This window comes from Rhinatrema bivittatum, chromosome 1 (genome assembly GCF_901001135.1).
Source record: "Rhinatrema bivittatum chromosome 1, aRhiBiv1.1, whole genome shotgun sequence".
Classification (NCBI taxonomy): Eukaryota; Metazoa; Chordata; class Amphibia; order Gymnophiona; family Rhinatrematidae; genus Rhinatrema; species Rhinatrema bivittatum.
The window spans coordinates 398147999-398161146 of NC_042615.1; the positions used below are offsets into that span (position 1 = coordinate 398147999).

Genomic DNA, 13148 nt, shown 5'->3' on the forward strand with positions numbered 1-13148 from the left:
CCCTTGCACATAGCTTCTAAAATGTTGAAGTGCCCATACTGTGGTTAGCAGGGATTTCTCACAATCTGAGTATTTCTTTTCCACTTCTGTCAGTTCTTTACTGGCATATACAATGATCCACCAGTCAGTATCATATTTCTTGTACAAGACTGTATTCGTGCACTGGGGAGTGAAGGCTAATTCTAGGAAGAAGCTCCTACCACTTTCCAGATAAGCAAGATAGGGAGCTTTACCCAGGATTCCCTTCAACTCGTCCTTGGCTGCTTGCTGCTCAGATCCCCACTGCCAGGGTTTATCCTCCTTCAGGAGTTTTATCAGAGACACTGTGATCTCTGTGTACTGTTGTGAGTAGTTGCATATTCCCAGGAAAGAACGTAACTCTTTTCAGAGTGGTGACTTTTTTTATTTTGAGTATGGCTTCTTTTCTTTTGTGGATGTAATCTCTCCACTGAGTCTTGATATCCTAAGTAATTTACTACACAACTGTCATTTTGAGAGAGACAGTTTGGCTCCTGCCACCTGCAGCTGGGCCAAAGCATGACCAATCTCTTGCAGGTGCTCCTGGAAGTTGGTACATTTGGTTAGGATGTCATCCATGTACACTAAGGTGCCCTTAGCATCTGCATCAGATAATGCTTTGTGTAGGAAAATGTTGGTCTGCTGGTGAGTTTAGATACCCAAAGGGAGTTCTGCTCCAGGTGTATTGTTTGTTCCCAAAGGAAAAGCCAATTTATACTGATCTTTAGGTTCTATAGGGACGGTCCAGAACTCTGAGGCTAAATCAAGGCTGGTGAAATATTTGACTCCCTGAATTCTGGTTAAATTCTGATCCAGGTGGGCCATGGGCCACATGGACAGGGGCACAATTTTGTTCAGTATTTGTAGCCTATAGCTAATCTCCATGTGCCACTTTTTCAAGATGGGCCTGTTAAAGGTACTGTTATTTAGTTATTTATTTATTTTTATATACCGACATTAGATTAGAGATGTCACATCGGTTTATGGGGAACGGAGAATGAAATAAACGAAGAGGTTCTTATTTCTTACAATGAAACAGTTAACCACATAGAACAAGCATATAACATGTGTAACTTAGTAACTTGGCAACTGTGTACAATGTGTGGTTTACATGGGATGCTTGGACAAGTTATAGTGCTATGGGAAGGGTGGGTTGTTCATGCAAGATGGGGAGAAGCAGGAAACCTGGGGCAAGGAGATGGGGAGAGTGGGGAGGGAACAGGGGAAAGATAGTATTTCAGGGGAGGCTGAAAGTGCGTTGAGAGACCTTGAGCTGTGGAGGGGAGGGGTTGGGACAAGGAGGGGGGGGGAGGTGAAGGGGAGAGTTGGGTCATTGGGGGAAGGCTAGTCAGGCCAAGTTTTTGTGTTTTTTGAAGAGCTGAGTAGAGGGTTCGGTTCTTAGTTGTACTGTAAGGAAGGTTGTTCCAAAGGACCGGTCCAGCTACACCCAGTGCAGGTTCTCTCGTTGTGGTTAGATGTGCCTCTTTTGGGGTGGGGATGGGAAGAAGACCAGTGTTGGTGGAGCGGAGGTTTCGTTGGGATATGTGGAAGCGTAGGGGTGTGCTTAGCCAGTCCATTTGTTGTTGTGGAGTGTTTTTATGGATGAGAGTAAGGGTTTTATGTTGGATTCTGGAGGTGATGGGTAACCAGTGGAGGACCTTGACGATGGGTGTGATGTGGTCTGATTTTTTTTTGTTTGTGAGTGATCTGGTTGCTGCATTTTGGAGTAGCTGTAGTGGTCTGATCGTGGAGGTGGGGAGGCCGAGAAGGAGGGAGTTGCAATAGTCAAGCTTTGAGAAAAGCAGTGTTTGAATGATTGTTCTGTAGTCATGTGGGAAGAAGAGCGGTTTGAATCTTTTGAGGATCTGGAGTTTGAAAAATCCTTATATGATGGTGTTGATGGATAATTTTTATTCTCTAGTTCTAAGTAGATCTTTTTTTGTTGTCCATTTTAAATTTATTTCAATCTTATTTTCATGATACACCATTCTGTTTGGGTTTATCACCAGCCTTTTGAGAGGACCTATAGATATTTGCAACCTGTATTGATGGCCTAGGTCTTTTTGCCTCATGATAGGTGCATTGCCAGGAAAGAAATCATGTTTTGGGCTGTTTCCCCTGTGAGGCCATTATCCATGGAGAAAGTCATGCCCAGTGGGAGCTCTTGGAGGTTGCAGGAAACTTAACCTGCTTGAGCCAACAGCATTAGAGGTATCCTGGAGGGTACAGACGACTGACAAGACATCAATATTGCATCAGTTCCCCCGACAATGCAGAAGCATGTTGGTGCGTGATGCCAGGACAGGGGTTATTATGGTATTGGCCGTGAATCCCCTTAGGGTCCTATAAGAGTGCTCTATGTGGAAGCAGACTAGTTAATGGCAATGAAGAAGTAGAAAGTTAATGGCAGTGTAATAAGAATAAACTGATCAGACCTGTGGAAATTTGTTCATACATAAATATATACATAGTAAATAACAGCTGCCTAGTACTGTGGATAGGTGGAGTAAATTTATTTAAATAAAAATAGCCAAGGCTGTTGGAATACTAAAGTATGTCAAAGGTCAAGCATTAAGTTTTGCTTCTGCTTTAGGGCTCAGCTTACAAAAATGCAGTATTAGCATATGTGAGATAAGATGATAGTATAACCAGTTAAAATATTATGCTTACGAAGAAACTAATCCATTGATATGCAGGTTTGGAGGTGGAAATGTGTAAAACCTGTTACACAGCTTCAAATCCTTGTGTACTTTACTTCAGTGTAGTACTATGTATTGCTCCTAAGATAACTTATTAATAAAAAATTTCTCTTTGCCCACTGTCAGTGTTCAGTGCTTATTCCAGCAGTGAGACAATACCCAGAACAGTCCAAGTGACTCATTCACCTCTGGAGCCTAGGAAGACATGACCATCTCTCCTGCTTCTCTTCTGTTCTGGATTAGGCAATTTGAGAAGGAGCTGGAAAAAGAGGTTCGGGCTTTCCGAGATACGGCATTTGACAAAATGGGGATGTATCTAGAGAAGGAGAAAATGGGCAAGGTGGTACAGTGGGCCAAGTTTAAAAGAAGCTATTACAAAGGCAACAAATCTATATGTTAGAAAAGTAAACACATGTACAAGGAAAAAGAAAATGATTAGGTTCTCAAAGGAGGTGTCTGAAAAAATAAAGGTAAAAAGAACACTACTAGAGAAGTATAAAGGATCCCAATAAATACTTGGTGAAAATGAGGGAGATGAAGAAATAAATCACAAGAGTGATAGCAGAGAGGAGGCTGAAAACTACAGGCCAGTTAGCCTAACCTCGGTAGTGGGAAAATTAATGGAGAGTCTGCTGAAAGAAAGAATAGTGAACTATCTACACTCCAGTAAGTTGCTGGATCCAAGGCAGCATGGATTCATGAGGGGAAAGTCCTGCCAGACAAATCTGATTTTTTTTTTTTTTGATTGCGGGACTAAAGAATTGGATCAAGGAAGAACACTCAATGTGATTTACTTGTATTTCAGCATAGATTTTGATATGGTCCTGCATATAAGGAGTCTTGTGAATAAAATGAGAAGCTTGGGAGTTGGCGCTAAGGTGGCAGAGTAGATTACAAGCTGGTTGACTAACAAGAGACAGTTGGTAATGATAAATAGTTTTCTGAAGAGAAAACTGTTTAAATGGTGCTATAAGGATCGGTATTGGGTCCAATATGTTTGAGCGACATTGCGGAAGGGATAGAAGGTAAAGTTAGTCTATTTGTGGATGATATTAAGACGTGCAACAGAGTGGATACACCTGAAGGAGTAGAGAGAATAAGTGATTTAAGTAATCTTGAAGGATGATCGAAGATTTGTCAGCTAGGATTCAATGCCAAGAAGTGCAGAATCATGCATCTGGGATGCGGTAATCCAAAAGACCTATATGTGGTGGTGGTGGGGGGGGGGGGGAGAGACTATGTATGGACAAAAGAGAGGGATCTTGGGGTGAAAATGTCTGGCGATTTGAAGGTGGCAAAGCAATGTGGCACAGTAATAATTAAAGCTAGAAGAATGCTGGGCTGCATAGAGAGAGAAATAAGCAGTAAGAAAAAGGTGATAATGCCCTTGTACAGGTCCTTGCTGGGGCCCTCAACTGGAATACTGTTTTCAGTTTTGGAGCTCATTTCTCAAAAAGGATAGATAGGATGGAGGTGGTCTACAGAAGAGGGACCAAAATGGTGTGGGGTCAGTATTGGAAGACTTATGAGGAGAGGCTGAATGATCTAAATATGTATACCCTGGAAGAGAGGAGGAGCAGGAGAGAAATGATGCAGATCTTCAGGTACCTGAGAGGTTTTAATGATGCACAAACTTCAAACTTTTTCATTTGGAAAGAAATCAGTAGAACAAGGGATCATGAAATTAAACTCCAAAGGGGATGACTCAGAACCAACACAAGACAATATTTCTTCATTGAGGGTGGTAGATGCCTAGAATGCCCTTCCAGATGAGGTGGTGAAGGCAAAAACAGTCGCATTCAAAGTAGCATGGGATAAACACTGTGGATCCTTAAAGGCTAGAGGATGGGAATGAAAAGGGTGAATGGAGGTAACTTGCTGGTGCAGCAATTACTACCCTTTACCAATTAGTCTTTATTTTTTTTGATGCAACTACAACATTGCTTTCTGCTTCAACAGCAGGGGGAAAAGGGGAGTAGGATTCAGACAATAATCGATAAGGGCCCTGAGTTTTATGGTCTGGGGAACTGATAAGCATGGGAGTAATCTGCACGGAGCAGCAGTTACCACCCTTAACAGAAGGCAGGGGATTACCACCCTTAACCTATAAAGCCTTGATGCTTTTAATGCAACTACATCACCACTTTCACTTTGATAGTTGGGGTGGGGGTGATGGAAGAGGTATTGGATTCAGAACACAACCAATATGGGCCCTTACTTTTATGGTCTGGGGTACTGATACAGATATCAATGAAAAAGCACAGGACTGCTTCTATGTCCAAGTCCATAAGTAAAATACGTTAGCGCTTTCAGGAATTTCAAAAAGGCTCATCACCCAGTAAGATTGCTAGCTGTAAATGTTTTATGAGAACATGCCATACTGGGTCAGACCAAGGGTCCATCGAGCCCAGCATCCTGTTTCCAACAGTGGCCAATCCAGGCCATAAGAACCTGGCAAGTACCCAAAAACTAAGTCTATCCCATGCTACTGTTGCTAATAATAGCAGTGGCTAGTCTCTAAGTCAACTTAATAGCAGGTAATGGACTTCTCCAAGAATTTATCCAATCCTTTTTTAAACACAGCTACACTAAACTGCACTACCACATCCTCTGGCAAGAAATTCCAGAGTTTAATTGTACGTTGAGTGAAAAAGAACTTTCTCCAATTAGTTTTAAATGTGCCATATGCTAACTTCAAGGAGTTGCCCCTTAGTCTTTCTATCATCCGAAAGAGTAAATAACTGATTCACATTAAGCCATTCATGATTATAAGCATTTCTATCATATCCCCCCTCAGCTGTCTCTTCTCCAAGCTGAAAAGTCCTAACCTCTTTAGTCTTTCCTCATAGGGAAGCTTTTCCATTCCCCTTATCATTTTGGTAGCCCTTCTCTGTACCTTCTCCATTGCAACCATATCTTTTTTGAGATGCAGCGACCAGAATTGTACACAGTATTCAAGGTGCAGTCTCACCATGGAGCGATACAGAGGCATTATGACATTTTACGTTTTATTCACCATTCCCTTTCTAATAATTCCCAACATTCTGTTTGCTTTTTGGACTGCTGCAGAACACTAAACCGACGATTTCAATGTGTTATCCACCAGGGATGTGCAGAGCAAAATTTTATGTTCATATTTCTTATGTCCGAAAGGGGGTCCCACTTGCGGCCAATATGGACATAAAAAAAATCCAATGAGTTGGGTATATGTACATATGTGCAAAAAAAAAATTTAAACCCCCTCACCCTCCTTAATCCCCCCCCCAGACTTACCACAAATCCCTGGTGATCGAGCGAGGAGTGAGGACGTCATTTCTGCAATCCTTGGCGAGAAGCATGTGACGGCGGCACGTCGAGTGACGCCGGCGTCACGTGATTCCCGGCGAGTTCGCGCCGGACGGCTCGTTCGGCCCAAAAAGAACTTTTGGCCAGCTTGGGGGGGAAATCCGATCGTTTATGTCGAATCAATTTTTTCAGTTAAAAAAAAAATATGAGTAGCGTTTTACTAATGCGGTCAATCCGAATGCACACCCCTATTATCCACTACGACGCCTAGATCTCTTTCTTGGGTGGTAGCTCCTAATATGGAACCTAACGTTGTGTAACTATAGCATGGGTTAGTTTTCCCGATATGCATCTCCTTGCACTTATCCATATTAAATTTCATCTGCCATTTGGATGCCCAACTTTCCAGTCTCACAAGGTCTTCCTGCAATTTATCACAATCTGCTTGTAATTTAACTACTCTGCACAATTTTTTTATCATCTGCAAATTTGATTACCTCACTCGTATTTCTTTCCTTATCATTTATAAATATATTGAAAAGTACAGGTCCCAATACAGATCCCTGAGGCACTCCACTGCCCACTCCCTTCCACTGAGAAAATTGTCCATTTAATCCTACTCTGTTTCCTATATTTTAGCTAGTTTGTAATCCACGAAAGGACATCACCACCTATCCCATGACTTTTTACTTTTCCTAGAAGCCTCTCATGAGGAACTTTGTCAAATGCCTTCTGAAAATTCAAATATACTACATCTACCGGTTCACATTTATCTATGTTTATTAACGCCTTCAAAAAAGGTGAAGCAGATTTGTGAGGCAAGACTTGCCTTGGGTAAAGCCATGCTGACTTTGTTCCATTAAACCATGTCTTTCTATATGTTCTGTGATTTTGATATTTAGAACACTTTCCACTATTTTTCCTGGCACTGAAGTCAGGCTAACTGGTCTGTAGTTTCCCGGATCGCCGCTGGAGCCCTTTTTAAATATTGGGGTTATATTAGCCACCCTCCAGTCTTCAGGTACAATGGATGATTTTAATGATAGGTTACTACATCTTCTAGGTTCACCGTAAGGTTTGGGAATAACTGCATGGAGCAGCAGTTGCTGCCCATAAAATATCTTGAATGGTTGGCAGATACTACCATAAGCTTGCTTGGTCCTTTTCTGCCATCATTACTATGTTTCTCTGAGGACAAGCAGGATGGTAGTCCTCACACATGGGTGACAGATGGAGCCCTGATGTGGAAAAACTTATGTCAAAGTTTCTAGAACTTTGACTAGGCACACTGAGCATGCCCAGCATGTCTTATTCCACGCGTTCATGTAGGGTCCCTCTCCAGTCTTTTTCCATGGAGCTGTAAGCCTCAAGGTGTAGCTCAATTTTGGCTGTCTTTGGACTTGTGGAAAACTTATTTTTCTCTTGTTTTCGCGGTTTTTCTGTACTTTACCGTCGCCATGTCCCTCTTGGTGCCATAAAACAGTACGGTAAACGGTCAAGTAAAAGCCACTGATGTGAAAGAACAAAGCTAGACTGGAGCCTTGGAAAGAGGATTTATTAGTTGATTGTACAAGCCCGACTCTGGCCAAAGTTTCGCCTATTTCTTAGGCTGCATCAGGGGCTCTAGAGAGAGAATATAATATTAAACAATAATTACAAAACAAAACCCAATAAAAATTAATTCAAACAATGATAAAATGAAAAAAAATATAATAAATTACAGTTAAAGGAATGAGCAGAGAGGCTGACAGGTTACATAGTATAATCAAGAATAAAGAAAAGAATTTATATATATAAAAAATATAAATAAAGATAAGTTTCCTTAATTCAAGCTAAATAAAGAGTACATCTCTGGGCACCATATATATTTATGGGATATATACACTAAAAATACAAAATTAAAAATACAATAAGTAATTAAATTGAGAAGTTGAAAAATATTATAAAAATTAGAAATAAAAAGGTTTGTTACCTTGGTTATTCACTTTTAGTGTTGATTAGTGGCTAGTCCTAAAAAAAATAAATGGGCAACACTATTTTAAAACTCCATAATTTAATAAAAGTTGTACAATCATTACATATGGTTGATAGAAAGTAAAAGTAATATTAAAAATAAAGCATAATTTTCTAAAGGCCTCACAATTGGTTAAACCTAATACCTTAAACCAAGTTGAGATTATGGAAAATTTGACCGGATACCTTGAGGATTCTTCCTTGGAATTATGTGATAGAGCTACCCTTCTGGTTACTTTTGCTAATGTGCAAGATATGGGAATTGTTATGAGAAATTTCTTCAAGAATATCTCTTCTCCATTTTATGGAACAGAGGTAAGAATATACCCGGACCTTGCTCGTCTAACGCAGCAAAGGAGACGGGAATTCTTGACGTTAAGAGCACAGGTTAAAAGTTTAGGCTATTCCTTTGTTTTAAGATATCCAAGTAAGTGCATTGTGAAAAGAAAGGATGAATGCTTTGTTTTTTTATATCCAGAACAACTTAAGTCGTTTGTAAACGCTAGGGTTATACCTGTAATAACACCTAACGTACACTAAGTGGGATTAAATAAGAGTTTATTGACACTTAGACAGCTGATACCTTAGAAAATTTTTGTTATTGTTATTGATATTCTCCTATGATTTCATCTCCTCAATTACTTTTGTAAGATTGGCCAGGATTGATAATTGTGTACATGGAAATGTATATTATTATATATGGCTATATCTCTTTTCCAATGTAAGTGGTATCTTACTTGTATTATGTGAAAACACAATAAAGAGTAAATTAAAAAAAAAAAAAAGATTAAAAAAGGCAGACTTTGTAAGGATGTGCTCCTAAGGATAAATGTCAAAAAATTGTTGTAAAAGTTTTTGTATTAGTGAGCAGAAGTGTCATAGTCAGTCATTCTTTATTTCAACTTCATGATAATTATCTAGCTCCAAAATGATTGAGATGTTTATTTAAAAATTTTTTTTTTTTTGTATGCGAGTCAAGAAACATCCTGTCATTCAGCACACGCAATACTTTCCTCATATATTACTCATCTTGGTGCTTAAAAAACGTGCTAAAATGTCTGTCATTATAGCTGTTGGTCTTTTAGACAATGTGTAACTGCCTTAAAAATAAAACGAAACTAAAAATAAAAAATGATTGAAAAGCACATTGAAATTAGATTAAAATATGCTTCATACAATTTACGAAGCATTAAAAGAGCAGGCAGCTATGTTTTGAAAAATTGTTACATATTGATGGGCTCTGTAGAGGGTCGGACTCAGTCATTTAGCGGACAACATTAAAATTGTCTACTGCAATGTGTTGTACCTAGCTAGTCAATTTTAGAGCCAACATCTGTATGTACGATATACTATTTGTAATGTAAAAGTTATCCACGTACCTCCAAAATACATTTGAAAGACCAACTGCAGTGTTCTCCAAACGATGATAGCATGTATAGAAAATGGCCGGCAATGGACTAAGTATTTCCTTATATACTTTTCCTCTTAGCGTTTTAAACAATCGTGCCAAAATTGTCTTTTCAGATGTTAGTCATTTTAACCATGCATAGCTGCCTTGAAATAGAAACCAAAACCAAACACAACATCATAACCATTAAGATCGAGATAAAGCTGAGACTAAGGCTATATTTTTTTTATAAAAACTACAAATTAATATTAAAATCTACTTTAAATTGACCACTTATGCTTAAAGTATATTTCAAAGATTGACTACAGGAACGTAGAGAGTGACCCGCGGTAGACTCTGAATTATGTTATATACTTCTTATGTCAGCGTATTATTAAAAAAACTGCGCCAAAATTCTGCAACATGTTTTTTAATGCGTAGGTCATTTGCAACATATATAGCTGCCTTAAATAAACTAAAATTAAAAATCTTTTAAAATGTCAGTATGTTGACCATACATAGCTGCCTTAAAACTGAAGCTAAAACTAAAAATGGTTTAAAAATAATTTAAAAGCCACTAAAAAGTGATTCAAACTGAAGGTAAACAAAATATATTAAAAAATGCAAAGAGGAACATAAGGAAATATCAATCTGTTATTAAAATTAAAATTCAATAAAATCAAAGTTCACAATACATTAAGAAAATAATACTAAAAATTAAAGAATTCAAAATTTAAAAACACCCAATAATAAAAACATGGGATAAAAAATTTGAAATAAAAATGTAAAATTAGAAAATTTATAATAATAATAACAAAAATTTAAAATTAAAAGATTGAGAGGTTTTGCCCATGAGACATATACTTGAATGAGGGTTTTAAAATGGCTTGATCTTGCTAGAGTTTACAAAAATACAGTATAGTCTATATCTAGATTCAAGCCAGCTGGGGACATTGTATTGAATTTGGAAATGAGTCTTGGCTCTGTTCTTAAGAGTAACCTGTCCATATCACCTCCTCTCCATGACAATTTTGGTTTGCACAATACACAAAACCTGTAATCTTCAAATTTATGTGCAGCGGACACGGAGTGTTCAACTAAAGGTTTGCCTTCTACTTGTCTTTTGATTGCACTTATATATTCTACTATTCTTTTGTGTAGAGGATGTATGGTTTTCCCACTATATCACTAAATCACATGGACATCTGGCAGCATAAACTACTTGTTCACTTTTACAGTTCGTGAATGTTCTCGGTTTGAAAGGGTTGGTCTGGCCATTAATCAAAATGCAGTCTGTTTTCATGTTTACATGACAGACTGATCTCACCGATGTCCCGAACATTGGGATCTTCCGCTGCCTCGGCACTGGGGAAAGACCGGGCCAAGCACCATGGAGAATCCCGCAAGCATTGACACCGGTCGCCGTTGCGCACGGTTCCAGTGCGGTACTGGCAGTGGCCACACTGCCACTGAAGCAACCCCAGCCATCGGAGGCTGGGGTTGCTTCCTGATGTCCCTGGGAGTCCCAGGCGTTCCCTGCCGATATCTGTGTCTGGCACAGTGTCACCTCAGAGACCTGAAGAAGAGCTGGTAACTCCTCTTCCCTCTCCTTCAGTCCTGGCCTCACCGGACTTTCAGGAGGAGCTGGACCGCAGGGTTCAGACTACGGTGCTCAAAGCTCTTCAGAGTGTCGTGCTGCCCGTCCCACTGGACTCCATACTGGTGCCCAAGCCTCTGCAGTCTATCCCAGCACCCCTGCTTGAGCGTCTTTTAGGCACCCTACCAACATAGCTGGTGCCAGAGGGGCCTTCAATCCCCTATCGGCCACTGATGCCCCCTACCGGAGCAATCTCGATCCTTGGGTGCAGCATCCCCGAGACCTCTGTTCCCGAGCTTTTACCGGGTTCTTTCGGTGTTTCGTGGTCCCCTTATTGCCAGGGGAACTGTCTATTCCTGCAATGGCCTCCGAAGCCGTCGGAGCCCAGAACTGATATCCCCACAGGCCTCGCCCATGTCACCCTGGCCCTAGTGAGGAGGAAGGGCTTTACGACCCATGGGGGGGATGATTCCATGGAGTCTTATAGAAACATAGAAACATAGAAATGACGGCAGAAGAAGACCAAATGGCCCATCCAGTCTGCCCAGCAAGCTACGCAGTTAATCCATTTTTTTTTTATCTCCCCCTCCCACCCGTCACTATTGGCTTCCAGCACCCTCCGGCCCCAATTCCCTTCCACCCCTCCACCAATGCAGAGAGCAGTGCCGTATCCGCATCCCAATGAACATCCAGCTCAATCAGGGGTAGCAACCGCCGCAACAAGCGGCCACACCCCTGCCCCATACTCTTACCCACCTCTGTTTTGTTTTTTTTTTTTGGAGATGGCAGCCCTCCATCCTCCCGCTCCGTGAAGGCGGAACACAAACCACCGGCCACCGGCATCCCGCTCCGTGAATGCCTCTGTGGCTACTTCCGCTCCGTGCAGTATTTTGCTGCCTGAAGGTGGAACACCCAACTACTGGCCACTGGCATCCCGCTCCGTGAATGCCTCTGTGGCTACTGCCGCTCCGTCTTCATCCGACTACTCAGACTCCCCCCTCTCAGAGCCTTCCCTGACTGAAGAAAGGCGTTGATCTCCCCCCTGAAGATATGTCCTTTGCTGGGTTTGTCAGGGCCCTGGCCAAGGCTATCCCTTTACAACTGCTTACGGAGGAGGATGCACGACACAGGATGCTGGATGTACTCCAGTTTGTCGATGCTCCTAAGGAGATTGTCACAGTTCCCATCTACAACATCTTTAAAGACCTCCTTCGGATGTGGGAGTACCTGATCTCTATCTCTCCTGTTAATAGGAAGACAGATGCCACCTGTCTGGTGCAGCAAGCTGTGGTGTTCGGGAAGCGGCACTTTCCCCACCAGTCTGTGGCTATTGTCTGCCCTCAAGAAAGCCAGCCGCTCCTGTACTCGTGCCTCTGCCCCTCCAGAGCGAGAACATAGGGAGCTTGATGCCTTTGGTCGCAAAGTCTTCCAGGGTGCTATGCTTATCGCCCGGATTGCAGCCTAGCAGTTGTACATGACTCAGTACAACCGGAACCTTTGGAAGCATGTCCAGGATCTTGTGGAGACCCTACTGCAGAAGCAGCAATAGGTGCTCGCCGCTATTGTCCTGCAGGGCTTCAAGGTTTGCAAGCATGCAGTGCGATCCACCTGTGATGGTAAGCATCGGCACCTGTAGGATGGTCTGGCTCAGGGCTTCTGATCTCCACCCAGAGGTACAGGAAAAACTGGCTGACCTCCCCTGTACAGTTGACAATCTCTTTGGGGATAAGGTCTGGGATGTGGTAGCTCAATTGAAGGACCACCATGATACCCTTCAACAGCTTTCCGCTAGTGCTTCCGATGCCCCTTCCTCGGCCAGGAAATCTTCCAGGCCAGGATCCTGGAAGCCCTTCTATAGGCAGAGGAAGTATTATCCTCTGGCTCCCAAGCTCACACACTAGCTCCAGGGGCCGCCCCCACCAGCAATGAGCGCCCTGGCTACGGGTTTTTGACTGGCAACAAGGGAGCACGAGTCAGTTGAGCACATCACTAACACTGGACCCACCAGTGGGAGGCAGGCTTGTTGGCATCACCCATCAGGGGTACCGTCTCAACCTCCAACAACCAGGGACCTCTCCCACATGTCCATCGTGGGGTTTGTCCGCCCAGCAGGTCATACTTCAAACAGAATGCTCCGCCCTTATCCCAG

General features: G+C 41.8%; 1 protein-coding gene and 1 long non-coding RNA gene across 6 annotated transcripts in view; one reads left to right on the top strand and one right to left on the bottom strand.

Moving 5' to 3' along the window:
• The window catches only part of HOOK3 (hook microtubule tethering protein 3), a 1188278-nt gene that overhangs the window by 12240 nt on the left and 1162890 nt on the right, over positions 1 to 13148 (top strand). The window lies entirely within an intron of this gene.
• Positions 7323 to 13148, bottom strand: part of LOC115091746 — a 35952-nt gene continuing 30126 nt past the window's right edge. The window contains exons 3-5 of the long non-coding RNA XR_003856807.1: positions 9395 to 9569; positions 7975 to 8012; positions 7323 to 7625 (exon numbers count right to left, since the gene is read on the bottom strand). This is a non-coding gene — a long non-coding RNA (uncharacterized LOC115091746). The remainder of the gene's footprint in view (positions 7626 to 7974; positions 8013 to 9394; positions 9570 to 13148) is intronic.